The 16,538-nt window shown below is 38.9% G+C and overlaps 1 protein-coding gene and 1 pseudogene across 1 annotated transcript in view; one reads left to right on the top strand and one right to left on the bottom strand.

Annotated features, from left to right (window-relative positions):
• PHLPP1 (PH domain and leucine rich repeat protein phosphatase 1) overlaps positions 1-16,538 on the bottom strand; it is a 269,089-nt gene that overhangs the window by 236,533 nt on the left and 16,018 nt on the right. The window lies entirely within an intron of this gene.
• On the top strand, positions 16,043-16,139 carry LOC112611815 (annotated as a pseudogene).

Below are 16,538 nucleotides of genomic sequence, written 5' to 3'. Positions count from 1 at the left end.
AACTGGGCAACAGAGTGAGACTCTGTTTCAAAAAAAAAAAGGAAATGAAGAAAGCCTAAAAATTAGTAAGCTAAGCACCTAACCTTAGGAATAAAATGAAAGAGAACTCCTAACAAAACTAATTGATGGAATTAAAAATAAGAGCATAAATTAAGTATGGGGTAGGGGAACGATAGAAATTTCAAGAAAACCTAAGGCTGATTGTTTCAAAGCACAAATAAAAGTTACAAATCCATGGTTAGACCAACAGTAAAGAGAAGGAAATGAAAAGGAGACATCTGAAATGTAGTAGACTTAAATAATGTTGAAAATGGAATATTTTCTAGAAAAATATCTCTTCCCAAAACTGAGTCTAGAACAATTAGAAAACCTGAATATAGCTATAACCATTAGATACATTTAATTTGTAGTTTAAAGGCTACCAGGTCCAGAAAGCTTAAGCAAGTTCTACTAAGCAAAAAATAAATCACATTGCTATGCACCAGCAAACAATTTTATTTAATTTTAATACACCATTTATAATAGAAAAAAACCCTACATACAATATATAGGAATAAATCTCACAACAGATGCACCAGGTTGTTGGGATCAAAAGGTGTACACAGGGCCGGGCGCGGTGGCTCAAGCCTGTAATCCCAGCACTTTGGGAGGCCAAGACGGGCGGATCACGAGGTCAGGCGATCGAGACCATCCTGGCTAACACGGTGAAACCCCGTCTCTACTAAAAAAAATACAAAAAATTAGCCGGGCGAGGTGGCGGGCGCCTGTAGTCCCAGCTACTCGTGAGGCTGAGGCAGGAGAATGGCGTGAACCCGGGAGGCGGAGCTTGCAGTGAGCTGAGATCCGGCCACTGCACTCCAGCCTGGGCGACAGAGCGAGCCTCCGTCTCAAAAAAAAAAAAAAAAAAAAAAAGGTGTACACAGGTTCACAACTTGAAAAAAAAATCACATCTGAAGCAAATACAGCAAAATGTTAGATTCAACAAAGTTGGTGGATAGTTACACAGGTGTTCTTTATATTACTCTTGTATTCAGGCTTGAAATGGCCTGTAATACATTTTTTAAAAGAAAAAATACTGCAAAGCTAAAATCATTTGGGCAAAACAAACTAAATTAATTGCTATTTAAGCACATCATTCAAACAGTGTTCATCTTACAATTTTTCAAAGGCAACACGCAGAAAAGGAAGAAGAAAAGCAAATTGACTAAGTACGCCCTGACTAACAGCAGCAGGAACACAAGAAAGTGCTAACATTTGAGGAAAATTAACTATAAAAAATTAGTTTTGGCCAGGCGTGGTGGCTCATGCCTGTAATCCCAGCACTTAGGGAGGTCAAGGCGGGTAAATCACCTGAGGTCAGGAGTTCAAGACCAGCCTGACCAACATGGAGAAACCCTATCTCTACTAAAAACACAAAATTAGCCGGGCATGGTGGCTCATGCCTGTAGTCCCAGCTACTCAGGAGGCTGAGGCAGGAGAATCACTTGAACCCAGGAGGGGGAGGTTGCGGTGAGCCAAGATCGTGCCATTGCACTCCAGCCTAGGCAACAAGAGTGAAACTCCATCTCAAAAAAAAAAAAAAAAAATTCAGTTTTTCTTCCAACTATCTTCCTCCACTTATATAACATATAGTAGGCATGCATTTGAGTATTCCCCTTGGGAGCCCAGAAAGAAATCCAGTGGTCAGCAATTTAGATCTAACACCTCTGACCCAGTCTCTGACACAGTTCATTACAAACTAATACAGTATTTTGATTTCAAATCTTTACAGTTTTCCTCCAAATTGTAAAAATTCTTATCATAGATTCATATGTAGAAAAGAAACACTGGCTAACATTTATTACCAGTAGCTTTTTTCAATTCAGTCACTAAAAGAGGCAACAGTAACATTAAGAATTTTAATTTTAATCAGGAATGTCTCAAAGATTTAGTTCAGTGATTATAATTTCAATACTGAAATGGTTTTAAAAATGTAAAGTACTTGGTAAATACAGAACGGTGGCACTATTAAAATTACTTGAAAAAAAATCCTCTAATTTCTTGCAACACTACAGCACATCCCTGTCACTCACCACTGCACTATGTGAAGACACCACCGGCTCTCAATAAGAGTTTATAATTTCTCACCACCCACAAATGCCACTGAAGGACTCCTTAAGATTGGAACATCTCACTTTTAATAGTACCACTTGTTGACAATTTTTAACAGTATAAAATGAGCTAGATTTCTTAATGCAATCTTAGTTTATTGAGTGGAATCATTCAAACTACATTTTCATGTAATAACCACTAGGGAATAAGAATTTAGCCTAGGCTAGAACATGCAACTGGTAACGTATGTTTACTTGTCCTGTTCTCTTGATCATGATAAACTAAATATTCTCCTGGAGTCAAAGGGTACAGAACCTAACCTGACCCCATCCACACTTTTTATCAAAGGTTGTCAGCAGCAAGGAAAGGTTCAGGCAGGCTTAACATCTACCAAAAAAATTAAAACCTCAATTCTAATTTTAAAGTATGCATTAGTATAACACAAATAAGATTATTAAACCCTATAAAATGCAATGGTATTAAAATTATTATTGTTTTTAATGATATCCAAATGCCAGATTTTGAAACATTACGAAATTACATCAGCTATACCCCCTAAACTATCTTCAAGTTTGTGGGCTCATCCACGCTGTACTTCCTTCCTTTGGACATAAACCAAATGGAGGAATTTAAACTCCAAACTCTTAGGGCAAGAAAGGAAAGCCTAGCTAATGTTTAAAAATCTATTATTAAGAAGCCTATCCCTGATTTACATGTGACTAAGGTCTGAGCTAAACATTTGTGTATCTACACAAATTATTTATAATATTGTACAGTGTTATACTAGAAACATACCATGATTACAATCACCATCAGTAACACATGCCAATGGAAGAAGCAGAGGTGCTAACATTACTGAAGTTTCAAACATGGATGTGCATTACATGATTTGTTTATCTTCCTATGTCTTTCTTACCTGGTTTATTTACTGGTTCCTTTTCTCCTTTACTCATTCAATAAGAATTGAGCATCTACTATACGCCAAGCCTTCTGTTAGGCACTAAAAATATAAACACCAATATCCGCAGTCCAAGGGAGAGGCACATAAGAATAAATTCATGCAATGCATAGAGTCAGGCTTCTGACAGAGGCAGGAAGCACAGGAGGAACTTCAGCTGGCACTCTGACCACTCTCGGAATAGACATCAATTCTTAGACAGTGGAACAGCTCAGAGAGCTTGGAGAAAACATGCAGCAAAAAATGCACTGAATTTAAGAGACACCACACAAAGGTAATTTCTGTTGCTGTAAGTCAGGGTTCACAAACCCAGCTGGCCTCTGGGACCAGGCAGGAAGCCTGTATGAGGGGTGTGCCCTGCACCAGGTGTGGGCATGCACCCTCTGAAGGAGCCCCACCACTCACCAGAGGCATTGCCATGGAAGCCGGGGTGCTCAGATACTCCGATTTTTTAAAACAAAATTAAAAAAAAAAAAAAGAAGAAATCTTGATTCTTATGGGAAACTTTACAATGTTTAACTCATGGCAATTAATTTTAAAGCATTTCCGATTGTGCCTACTGAACAAAACACACCTGTAAGCCACATGTGTCCCACGGGCACCAGTTTTGGACCTCTGCTCTAAATCCAGCAAAAGAAGATCCAACTTACCTCTCTACATTAAAGTAGTAAACGTTAAACAAAACTCAAAAAAATAAAAAAGCCTATCAATGTATATATCCAAAATTTCAATTAACCACCACAGAGAGGCAGTCACAAAAACTCACCCTGTGAGAAACCCTACAAGGACAAATAACCTGGTTTTTTCAACAGGTAAATTGCAAGGAAAGAGAGGGAAAGGGGGAGGGTGGAAGAGGAGAAGGAAGAAGAGCTGGAGAAGAGGGAAACCTAAAATTAAAAGAAATTTAAAAGACATAAAAAATGCAATTGCTAGGTTTGGACCACATTTGGATCATAATTCAAACCAAAAATGTAAGATAAATGGAAATTTGAACACTGACTAGGTAATTGCTGAAAAACAGGAATTACTGTTAATTTTTAAGAAAATAACAGTGTCATCTTTTTGACTGAAGTACTTCCAAAAGAGTACTTCTGTTTGGAGATACTTAAGTTTAGAGGTGTGTATGGATGAAATGATATGAGATCTAGGATTAGTTTCAAAATAATCTAAGCAGAGGAAGGTGATTCGAGATAAAGCAAGACTGGCCATGAGTTGGCAACTGCTGATGCTGGGTAATGATTACATGAGAGTTTATTACATTATTTTGCCTACTTCTGTAATTGTGTTTAAATTTTCCATAATAAAAAAAAATCCTAAAACAAAAAAAGCTGTTTTTAAGTTTTTCCTGTTCACTATCACTTAATCTACTCAAAAAGAGGGAAATGATTCAAAGGATTAAGACAACCAAGAGAGGGAAAAAGAACAGAGAATAATATTTCAATAATAACTATAAAGAGTCTAATTAACCTGCCCCTTAATTTAAAAATAATTGACTTTGTAAGTAACCCTGGGACCTCTCTTGTTTATGGATAAAAAGCTTAAAAAAAAAAAATCCTAAGCAAGTATAATTTCATTTAATGTCTCCCTAACAGGACATACAAATTAGAATGCTGTATTCCAACTCCATTAAAATGGAAGTTGGTTGTTAAAGTATCAAGAGAACACACTGAATTGGTGTTTTTTAATGTCCTCAATCAAACATCCTTGATGTTCAGCACAGTTTATTATTGTTTGGGCTGAGTTAGGGGAAGTTGGAATACACAGCAGGGAATTTTATATACCCATTCAATAAAAGGTACTAATTTTTCTTTTCTAAGAAAATGAAAATGAGTGTGCTGGGACAGAAACAGAGTAAAATAGAGTTTCCGATAAAAATTTTAAAAGGCCAAGTGCAGTGGCTCACACCCGTAATCCCAACACTTTGGGAGGCCAAGCCAGGCAGATCACAAGGTCAGGAATTCGAGACCAGCCTAACCAATATGGTGAAACCTCATCTCTGCTGAAAATACAAAAATTAGCCGGGCATGGTGGTGGGCGCCTGTAGTCCCAGCTACTCAGGAGGCTGAGGCAGGAGAATCACTTGAACCCGGGAGGCAGAGGTTGCAGTGAGCCAAGATCGTGCCACTGCACTCCAGCCTGGGCGATAGAGCAAGACTCCATCTCAAAGGAGAAAAAAAAAAAAGAAAAAAAAATTACATGAAGTCAGTAAAAAGACTATGCTGGGCTTAAAAAATATAGAAAAGACCGTGTTACTTTTATCTTCCCTTTCTCCATCCTACTGATAAGATAAAAAGTTAGAAAATGACAGTCATGGCACCTGTCCTTGAAAAAGACAAATCTAAAGAACATTTGATAACTCAATGGAATGGTTTCCCATTTTCTTAAAATCAATTCCAAAACACTGTGGCCTCAAAGGCCCTTGTAGCTAGACTTCACAGAGAATTCATATATCTACCTATTTTGCATTGAATTTAAGAGAAGAAAAACTATAATGACCAAAGCACTTATCAGGCAGAAGTTAGCCCCAGACCACACACCCATGATATGGCCCCTTATAATTTCCTGATATTCTCAGTCACTATACTATATTCACACTGGTCCTTCCTCTAAGTCCTTAAACTTGCTGGGTTTCCTACCTCAGAGTTTTCAAATGTACTGTTTCCCTATTAGCAATGCTCTTTCACGTACCCTGTAACCCAAGCTACTATTCAATCCTCAGGTCTCCGCTTAAACAAGAATTCACTGCATACTAGATTTCTTCTTTGTGGCACACATCACAATTACAATTAAACAATTATTTATAAAAGTATTTGGTAAGTTTACTCCCTACTTTGAAGTCACAAGGGCAAGGACCACATTACATCTATCTTGTTAAAGACTGGCACATAAAAGGCACAAAGTTCAAGAAGTATTTGCAAGAAATTGAAAAGGAAGAAGAACCCTATGGTACTGTCTTACTCTGCTCTGTTTTATGATAATCTGTGTCCTTGTGCAATTGGCTTAAGCTTCTGAAAAGGCAGAGGATCTGGTGACTCATCTTTTCCCCCAGCCTTCAAAGCACCTTATACCTTGGGAAGCAAGCACTCTACATCTGAATTGACTAAGTAGACTCAGGGAAAAAAAGACAGTGTCCCATATGAAAAAAAGTTTGTTACCACTAATCAGTGACTTTTGAACACAAACAAACCTTTGTGCCAACAACTGCTAGCCCAATAAATACAAAGTTCCTGAGCAAGTAAAAAACAACCGAACTCTACAGCTATTCCATCAGGGCCTATAAAATCAAGAATGGTCTATTATTTTTCTCCACTCTTACTGCTATTTGGCAATTCATCATGTTTGATATGAAGAGTGAGCAATTACGATTCTTTCTCAAGAGTTTCTATCCTAGTTCTCAAACTACCTTTATTAAAAATCTACAAAACACAACTGTGTTTTGGGAATATACAACAGCTAGATGATCCAAAGCAATATTTGAGCAATTATATTCTTTTTTTTTTTTTTTTTTTTTTTTTTTTTTGAGACAGAGTCTGGCTTTGTTGCCCAGGCTGGAGTGCAGTGGCGTGATCTCGGCTCACTGCAACCTCCGCCTCCCAGGTTCAAGCAATTCTCCTGCCTCAGCCTCCACAGTAGCTGGGATTACAAAGGTGTGCACCACCACGCGTGGCTAGTTTTTGCATTTTTAGTATGTACAGGGTCTCACCATGTTGGCCAGGCTGGTCTTGAACTCCTGACCACAGGTGATCCCCTGCCTCAGTGTCCCAAAGTGCTGGGATTACAGGCATGAGTCGCCGTGCCCAGCCACAGTTATATTCTTAAGAAAAACTAAAATAATGCTCGTTTTTGTTTCAATCACCACAATTTAAAATCTCAGCATCTAGCTCAGTCTTGAGCACAAAATGAAAATTCAATGCTTACTACAATTAACAAGATTTCCATGATAGGTTTAGCATGGTTTCTTAACAGTGTTTATTATTTATAATAACTGTCCTCTATACCATCTGGTTTATATCTAACTGAACTTAAAATTTACCATGTCTTTATGTTCACTTTTAAACAGATTTAATCCACAAGTCATTCTGATAATCTAAGAATGGAAAATACATTCTTCACCATCAGCTCTTACCTATAAGTCATAAGAAATAAGTCATAAGAAAAAAGAAGTCAAAAAAAAATCAAATCTATCTCAGAAGATATCCATAAATGAGTTTATAAACAGAAAGGAAACAGAATATAATGGAAAGCACAATCCCGGCTTGGTTATTTACTACTCGCAGCTTTCATGAAGGCTTCTGAACATCCTGTCTTTCTGCCTCCCCACCTACCCCCTCTCACACACACACAAACACACACACACACACCCTTAGAGATTAGGAGCAGGGACTACAAGCTGTGCTTGCTGTCAAAACAAACCTACCCCAGGCAAGCATTGGAGAACCTGTAAAACCAAGTTTGGCAATCAGCTCCTCCACCTCTCCTTTGTCCCTGCTTCCCTTCCAGTGCAGTAAGGTGCTTTAGGATGGCCCAAGGAAGGATCAATCCTCCAAAAATTCAGCAATAGTTGAAATCACTCATGAATTCACAACAGATGGTATACACTACGATTAGTTGGTTGATGAGCTCAAGAAAAAGCATATTACAACAAATATTGAGACTTACCTTTTCTTCACCTTCTAATTCACTAAGAAAACTGAGGCCAATTGAGACCCAAAGACTTCCAGAGCTCTTACAAGAATCTCTTTATCCATCCTTCCTAAAAGCCTTATGGAAACAGATGACCCTCTTCCTACCTAGGGTTAACTCCTTCATGGGTGCTCCATGCCTGCTTATTTCTTCCAAGACTTTCCTTTGTTTAAATTTTTCCCCTCTGTTCATCCATCATCCTTAGCCTCTTTCTCCCTCTCTCCCTTCAGGATAGAAATACTGTTCAAATTTCTGCCTTCAGGGCCTCTTCTCTTCTTCCACTGAGATATAAGTTACATCTAACAAAGCACACAAACGATAAGGGTACCAATCAATGAACTGTTATATATGTACCCACCCAGAAAACCAAAACCCAAATCAATACAAAGAGCAATATCAAGACCAGATGGCTCCTCATGTCCCTTCCCATCCATATCCCACTGAAAGGTAACCACTACAATACATCACCAAACATCAGCTTTGCCGGTTAATTGACCTTCATATAAACATAATCATAGAGGTGTATCTCCTTCGTGTCTGAATCCTTTCACTCAATATAACTCGCTACTACTTTTTAAATATAGGCATTCCTCGGAGTTGCTTCCTAAGGCCTTTCCTCACTCCATCTAACAATTTCATTCAATCCAAAGGCTTCAAAAGTCCTATCTATCCAGCAATTTCATTCAATCCAAAGGCTTCAAAAGTACTACCTAAATACAGATGATCCTGGAGCTCTTCAGATATACTTAGATGTTCTTCAGGAACCTCAAACTTAACACATCCAAATTCTAACTCATCATTAGAATTCTAACTCATTCTAGAATTGGTCTTACCCTAAAACCAATTCCTGCTCCCATATTCTGCCTGTTAGTTAATGGGATTACAGTCACCCCTAAACTAGAAACCTCCAACTCATCCAGACATATAAAACATTGTTGGTCTAGTTCACACCATATCCCTAGTTACCAACATGGAGGACATACAGTAGTCTGTACTTATCTGCAATTTTACTTTCCACAGTTTCAGTTACCCACAGCCAACCACAGTCCAAAAATAGATGAGTACAATACAGTAAGATTGAGAGACCATATTCACATAACTTTTATTACAGTATACTGTTACAACTGTTCTGCTGTATGGGTATTTACTGTTGTTAATGTCTTACTGTACCTAATTTATAAATTAAAATTTATCATAGGAATATACGTATAGGAAAAACATAGTAGAGTCATCCCTTGGTATCCAAGTGGTACTGGGTCCAGGACCACCGCCCACCCCAAAAGATATCCAAATCAATGGACACTCAAGTCCCTTATATAAATATTTGTATATAACTTATGTATATCCTCCCACATACTTTAAACTATCTCTAGATTATTTATAATACTTAACACAATGTAAACGCTATGTAAATCGTTGTTATACCATATTTTTTTGTTATTGTTTATTGTTGCGTTGTTGCATTGTTTTGGGGTTTTTTTGTTGTTTTTGAGACGGGTCTCACTTTGTCACCCAGGCTGCAGTGCAGTTGCACCATCACAGTTCACTGCAGGCTCGGCCTCCCAGGCTCAAGCCATCCTCCCACTTCAGCCTCCTAAGCAGCTGGGACTACAGGTATGTGCCACCACATTTGGCTAATTAAAAAAAAAAAAAATGGTAGAGAAAGGGTCTCACTATCTTACCCAGGCTATTATTTTTTATTGTTTTTGGGGTTTTTTTCCTGAATATTTTCGGTCTGTGGTTGGTTGAATACATGAATGCAGAACCCATGGATACAGATGGCCTACTGTATATCTAATGTTCTACCTACAGGGATAGGTACTACCTCCAGTTTCAGGCATCCACTAGAGGTCTTGGGACATATCCTCCTCAAATAAGTGGGAACTGCTGTACTCAAATTAGTTCAGGAGTGAATAAAAAATCCTGAACTGTCCTTCCCCCTCCACATATAATCATTCATTAAGACCCAACAATTCTATATTGTAAACAATCACCCTATGTTTACGGTTCTTCATCTGCACTGACCTCATGTAGACCTTCATCTAGCTTCTAGGTCCCCTGCCAAAAATGTCCTGTCCCATCCACTCCAGCTCCTGGTCTACTCTTCCTAATCCTCAAAAGCATCTCCTATCAAACCTATCACAACTGCAGCAGAGGTGATTACCTCCCTTTTTGGTATGACAAATACATTGTACAAACCTCGCAAGCAGCACATTCCAAGCAGCCCTGCATGCTTTCCTTCCCTGCCACTAGGCTGAACTCCTTGAGGCAAGGGCAGCGTATCATTCCTTCCTCAGCTCCTGACAGGCTGTTTTAACACACACAGTCAAAACATGTTTATCAAAGGCCCTACTAAGGCAGTCTCCAAGTTTCTACTCAGCCCCTCGCCAATCTATCCTCCAGCTGGCTGCCCAGTTAATGCCAAAGACTACAAATCTAATCATGTCATTCTCCACTCGACTTGCTTACCAAGTCAAGTCCTTAGCATGTGAGGCCTTTCGTCACGTGGCCTCAACCTCTCTTTCAGTCTCATCTCCTACCACTTTTCATCTCATCACCTAAAATTTCACCACTCCAAGCTACTCACCATTCCCCACCCACATCGAGCCCTGTCATTCATGCTGCAGAACTTGGCATGCCCTTTTCATGCAATGCTATTTTCTCGGAGAATCTTTCCCAGGAAGCCTTTCCAGAGGATTCTACTTCCAGGGAGAGCTGGTTTGTCAGCCTTTCTGGATTCCTCCGGCACTGTATAAATGCCTCCATTAAGGCATTTGAAGTTTTATTATTATTATTTATGTAAACGTCACCTCCCATTAGATAGGAAAAACTCAACATTCAAAAGACATACAACCTAAGAGCTTCATAAATGTAATACATATTCTTTTAAGACCTCCTCACTTCTGTCTGATAGCCATAGCTAGTGCTAGCATTTATTTTGTATATGGAAAAAAATAAATGGCTTCTACAAGAAAACCAAGTAAATAAATAATGTCTATATCACCTCCTGAGAGTTACCACACATACGGTAACCAGTAGAAAGTGACAAACCTTCACTGAGATTTGGAAGCTGGGTGGTGAGCCAGGCCCATTTACCAGTTAAACAGATGGCTTCAGTCAGCTTAAAGTGTATTATCATCTCAAACTCATGCCTCAGCAAAACCAATCCTTCAGTGTTAAATTGCAAATAACAAGAGCAGAGGACACACTTTCATTCATTATGTCGCCAACTCCTAAGTAGTGCCTGGTCCTCAAGGATCACTGAATTAATCAGTGATATCTGCTAGACAATCTGCTGCTTCCTACTTTTATGAACCGATCCACAATTCTTCCATCACCCAACTGTAAACTTGTCATTTTGGAGCTTCTGTTGTCAAAAGAGCCAGTTAGCTACTGAGTCCCAGGATAATGTCCACATCAATCTCCTTTACTCCCTCCCACTGCCCTAGCTCAGGCTCTCAGGGTCTCGCCTGAATCACACGGTAGTTTCCCTCCTTCTACTCTCTCCCTCTCCCACGGTGCAGATGAAACTCCTGGGGATCTTGTTAAAATGCCGATTATGCAGTAAGTCTGAGGTGGAGCCTGAGATTCTGCATTTCTAACAAGCTCCCAGGGGAGGCTGATGGTGCTGGTCCACAGACCACATTTCAAGGGGCCAAGGCTCAACATAATGCAGTCAACAAGCAGAGGCCAGCCAGCTAACCACTAATCAGGAATGGACAAGCAGAGGTTTCTATGCCAGGTAAGAAATTGTACTAGATGCCCTCTGCCTGCTTCCTGTGCAAAGATTCCAGGTCATCTCTGGGCTATCCATGAGGTTCTCACCCATTTTATACCAGTGAAACCTGGCAAAGCTATACTCTAACAGGCACTACTTCAATTATGGCATTTGTCAGGTTCTGATTTAGTAACTGTCTACAGACAACGGTGGTTTAGTCTATTTCAATATTACATATGTTTCTAAAAGATAAAGAAGATACTGTGCATGGGGTAAGTATAATTGTGCCTGTGATAGTACGCTAAAGATAAATGAACTCTACTACTTTCTTTTACCCATCAGGATTATCTAGAGGTTGATGCTATCTGGGTTAATCTGTCAGTTTTTTAAAACCAAGAGGGTGGTCAACTGTTCTGCTGCTGTTGTTGCTGCTTTGATGGGGGGCTGGGAAGGGGAAGTATGCATATCTATAAAAGTAGGAAGAAATGACACCTCCCAATTCTAATGACTACAAGCCAATCCAGGATATAAAGTAAGCATTCCAACTATACTAACAAGACAATCCCTATTCTCAGAAATGAACGTTTGTGTGGTATCTTAAGAATGACATCCTTGACCAGGCAGGGTAGCTGATGTCTACAATCCCAGCACTTTGGGAGGCCAAGAAAGGCGGATTACCTGAACTAAGGAGTCTGAGACCAGTCTGGGCAACATGGCAAAACCTCATCTCTACAAAAAATACAAAAATTAAAATTAGCCGGTTTACAAAAATGCAAAAATTAAAAATGCCCAATTACAGGTGGCATGCACCTGTAGTCCTAGCCACTAGGGAGGCTGAGGTGGGAGGATGCCTTCAGCATAGGAGGCAGAAGCTGCAGTGAGTGGAAATCGCACCACTACGCTCCCGTCTAAGCAACAGTACCAAATCCTGCCTCAAAAAAAAAAAAAAGAATGACATCCTATGACATCCTCTTAATCAGTTCCAAGATATGTTTACAGAACTTTTTCTAATCACATATTCATTTTGTGAATAAAACGCCAAGTCCCTCTTACGACTTGGTACAAAGCAAGGGATCACTGAGTTTCCGCTTTATAATCACAAGGGCCAATAACTATTCTCCTTCTGATTACATTGGTGCTAACATTTCTGTTAATATCCCCCATAAAAATCAGCTTGTCAAGTGTTGATATTGCTCTAATGAGTTAACTGAAGTCTCTGTAAAAATTTTCACAGAGGGCAAATAGGTGTTATTTAATAATAGACGGTGGAAAATACCCACTGGCAGGTAATTAACCTGAATGTTGATTGGTTTGAATTAGAAGTATTTTATTTGGATTAGAAGCATGACTTATTTTAGTCAGACAGGCTGAAATAACTTCTTTTTTGTTACCATGGTGTTTCTCATAATTCTAAAACACAAAAAGCAAAAAGCAGCTCATTTTCCAGTGCTGTCATCCACGTTACTACAAGACAGTATTTCACAGAGCCATTACCATCTACTCAAGATGAAAATAATTTATAATAGGTCATTAGTAAAGACTTAACTTGCCATGTGTGTAGTACAGGTTTTACAGTCATGGATAAAAGAGCTAATAAGTTGTTTTATGCTTATATGAACGCTGAAAGATTTTGTTTCTTCCTAGTATACATGAGAGGTTTTTAAAAAAATTCCTTCTTCCATGAAGATCCAGAGAGGAGATACAGAGGTTTTTAAAAAATGCCCCCAGATCATGACCAAATCATCATCTTCCAATTTTTACATGAATGTGGTGTACATACAACACCAAACTTAAAAAACGTACCTCCCTTCAGAAGATAAACAGCACTTCCCATCAACCTCATAAATGCACAGAAAAATAAAACCTCATAGGCCTTAAAAAAAAGAAATAAGAGAATGTCCCTCAGTGTACTCTAGGGTACCGTCAGGCTTTAGTGCAACCTCTAGCCCGTGTACATCTGCATTTTTTGTTTCAAAAAATCAAAACAAATATTTGCTTAACCCAGAATTTAGATCCTCACAAACTAGAATACCAAATAGAGCCCAAACCGATTCAAGTGATAAAAAGGCCCAGATGCCTGGAAGTATATGGTAAATGGTAAGGACTCAACTGGAACTATTAATCCTAAACTCAGTTACACTGTGTCTTGAACCAATAATTTAGAGTTGCTCCTAAAACAATTCAGGATCCCAGAACTGAAGCAACAGTCTACTACTGGTCCTTCCAGGGCGACACAGTCGAGTTTGGAGGCTCTCTCCCCATTCCTGCTACTACAGTAACCTGCGAATACTATGTCTCCATTAGAACACTTTTCACCTTTTTATTGTTAATGTTGGCTTGTTTCCACAAACATGCCTTCAAATTGGTAAGTAATTCAAGGGATCCTCGACAATTTACATTAATCATCTTTAATTCAAAGGACCACGATATAGTAAATAATCACAGTAATTACTGATTAAATGAATGAAAGTGTATAGGCATACCTCAGACATACTGCAGGTTCAGTTCCAGACCACTGTTATAGGGTGAATATCACAATAAAGTCACATGAATTTTTTGGTTTCCTAGTGCATATAAAAAGTTATGTTTACACTATATAGACTATTAAGTTTGTAACAGCATTATGTATAAAGCACAATGTACATACCTTAATTTTAAAATACTGCTAAAAAGTACTAACAATGATCTGAGCCTTTGGCAAGTCATAATCTTTTTGCTGGTGAAGGGTCTAGCCTCAATGTGGATGGCGGCTGACTGATCCAGGTGCCTGCTGCTGCAGATTGGGGTGGCTGTGGCAATTTCTTAAAATAAGACAATAAAGTTTGCTGCTCAATTAACAAAAGAAATCTTCACAAAAGATTTCTCTTTGACAGCACGTTACCCACATAACTTTTTTCAAAATTGGAGTCAATTCTCTCAAACCCTGCTGCTCCTTTATCAACTAAGTTTATGTAATATTCTAAATTCTCTATTGTCATTTCAACAATGTTCACAGCATCTTCACCAGGAGTAGATTCCTTCTCAAGAAACCACTTTCTTTGCTTGTCCATAAGAGGAAATTCCTCATCCATTCAAGTTTCATCATGAGATTACAGCAATTCAGTCTCATCTCCAGGTTCCACTTCTAATTGTAGTTCTTTTGCTATTTCCAACACATCTGCAGTTACTTCCTCCATGGAATCCTTGAACTCCTCAAAATCATCCATGAATCAACTTCTTCTAAACCCATGTTAATGGAGGTTCTCCTCCCATGAATCATAAATGTTCTTAACGGCATCCAGAATGGTGAATCCTTTCCAAAAGGTTTTCAATTTATTTTGTCCAAATGTATCAAGCGAATTACTATCTATGGCAGCTATAGCCTTACAAAATGTATTTCTTAAATAATAAGACCAGAAATTCAAAATTACTCCTTGTTCCATGGAGTACAGAATGAATGTTGTTAGCAGGCATGAAAACAACATTAATCTCTATGTACATCTCCATCAGAGCTCTTGGATGACCAGGTACATTTTCAGTGGGCAGTAATATTTTGAAAGGAATCTTTTCTTTTTCTGAGCAGCAGGTCTCAACAATGGGCTTAAAATGTTAAGTAAATAATGCTACAAACAGGTGTGCTGTAATCCAGCTTTGTTGTTCCACTTATAGAGCACAGGCAGAGCAGATTTAGCAGAATTCTCAGGGGCCCTAGGATTTTCAAAATGGTAAATGAGCATCCGCTTCAACTTAAAGTCACCAGCTGCATTAATTCCTAAAAAGAGAGTCAGCCTATCCTTTGAAGGAAGCCAGGTACTGACTTCTCCTCTCTAGCTATGAAAGTCCTAGATAGCATCTTCTGCCAGTAGAAGGATGCTTCATCCATCTGCACTGAAAATCTGTCACTTTGTGTAGCCGCCTGCATCAATGATCTTAGCGGGATCTTCCAGATAACTTGCTGCAGATTCTACATCATAACTTGTGCAGCTTCACCTTGCACCTTTGTATTATGGACACAGCTTATTTCCTTCAATCTCATGAACCAATCTCTGCTAGCTTCAAACTTCTCTTTAGAAACTTCCTCTCCTTTCTCAGCCTTCAAAAAATTAAAGAGAGTTAGGACCTTGCTCTGGATTAGGGTTTGGATTAAGTGAATGTTGTACCTGGTTTGATCTTCTGTGTAGACCACTAAAACGTTCTCTGTATCAGCAATAAGGTTGTTTTGCCTTCTTATGATTCATGTGTTCACTGGAGTAGCACTTTTAATTTCCTTCAATAACCTCTTTTGCATTTGCAACTTGGTTAACTGTTTGTGGCACAGGAGGACTAGCTTTTGGCCTTTCTCAGATTTCGACACACCTTCCTCACAGAGCTTAATCATATCCAGCTTTTGATTTAATGTGAGAGACTTGCGACTCTTCCTTTCACTTGAACGCTGAGGCCTTTATAGGGTTACTAACTGGCCCAATGGCAATACTGTTGTGTCTCAGGGAACAGGGAGGCCCCAGGAGAGGGAAAGAGATGGGGGAATAGCCAGCCCGTCAAGCAGTCAAAACACACACAACTTTATCAAGCTTGCCATCTTACATGGGCGTGGTATGTGATGCCCCAAAACAATGACAATAGCAACATCAAAAATCACTGATACAGAGAAAATTAGCATGGCTCCTGCGCAAGGATGACATGCAAATTCATGAAACGTTCCATATTTTTTAAAAAATTATAAATAACGAAAAGGTTTGAAATATTGCAAGACTCACCAAAATATGACACAGAGACACAAAGTGAGCACATGTTGTTGGAAAAAAATGTCGCCAACAGACTTGCTCAACACAGGGTTGCCACAAACCTTCAATTTGTAAGAAATGCAGTATCTGCAAAGCACAACAAAAGCAAGCACAATAAAACAAGGTATGCCTGTACAGTCATCCATGTAACTGAGTATCAGTGCCCAACAACAGGAGATCCCATCTTCCTTAATAAGTCCTAATTAGCTCTAATTAACATCTGCGGCAATTTACCATTGCTAAAAATAATAAAACCACATTACATTTGTATAACACCTCACAGTTTACAAAGCACTTCCACACGTATCATCAACTCAGAATCTCA

Source organism: Theropithecus gelada, chromosome 18 (assembly GCF_003255815.1).
Source record: "Theropithecus gelada isolate Dixy chromosome 18, Tgel_1.0, whole genome shotgun sequence".
In the NCBI taxonomy this organism is placed as follows: Eukaryota; Metazoa; Chordata; class Mammalia; order Primates; family Cercopithecidae; genus Theropithecus; species Theropithecus gelada.
Note: the sequence above shows the minus strand (reverse complement) of the source record. Positions and strands in the feature narration are given on the sequence as shown.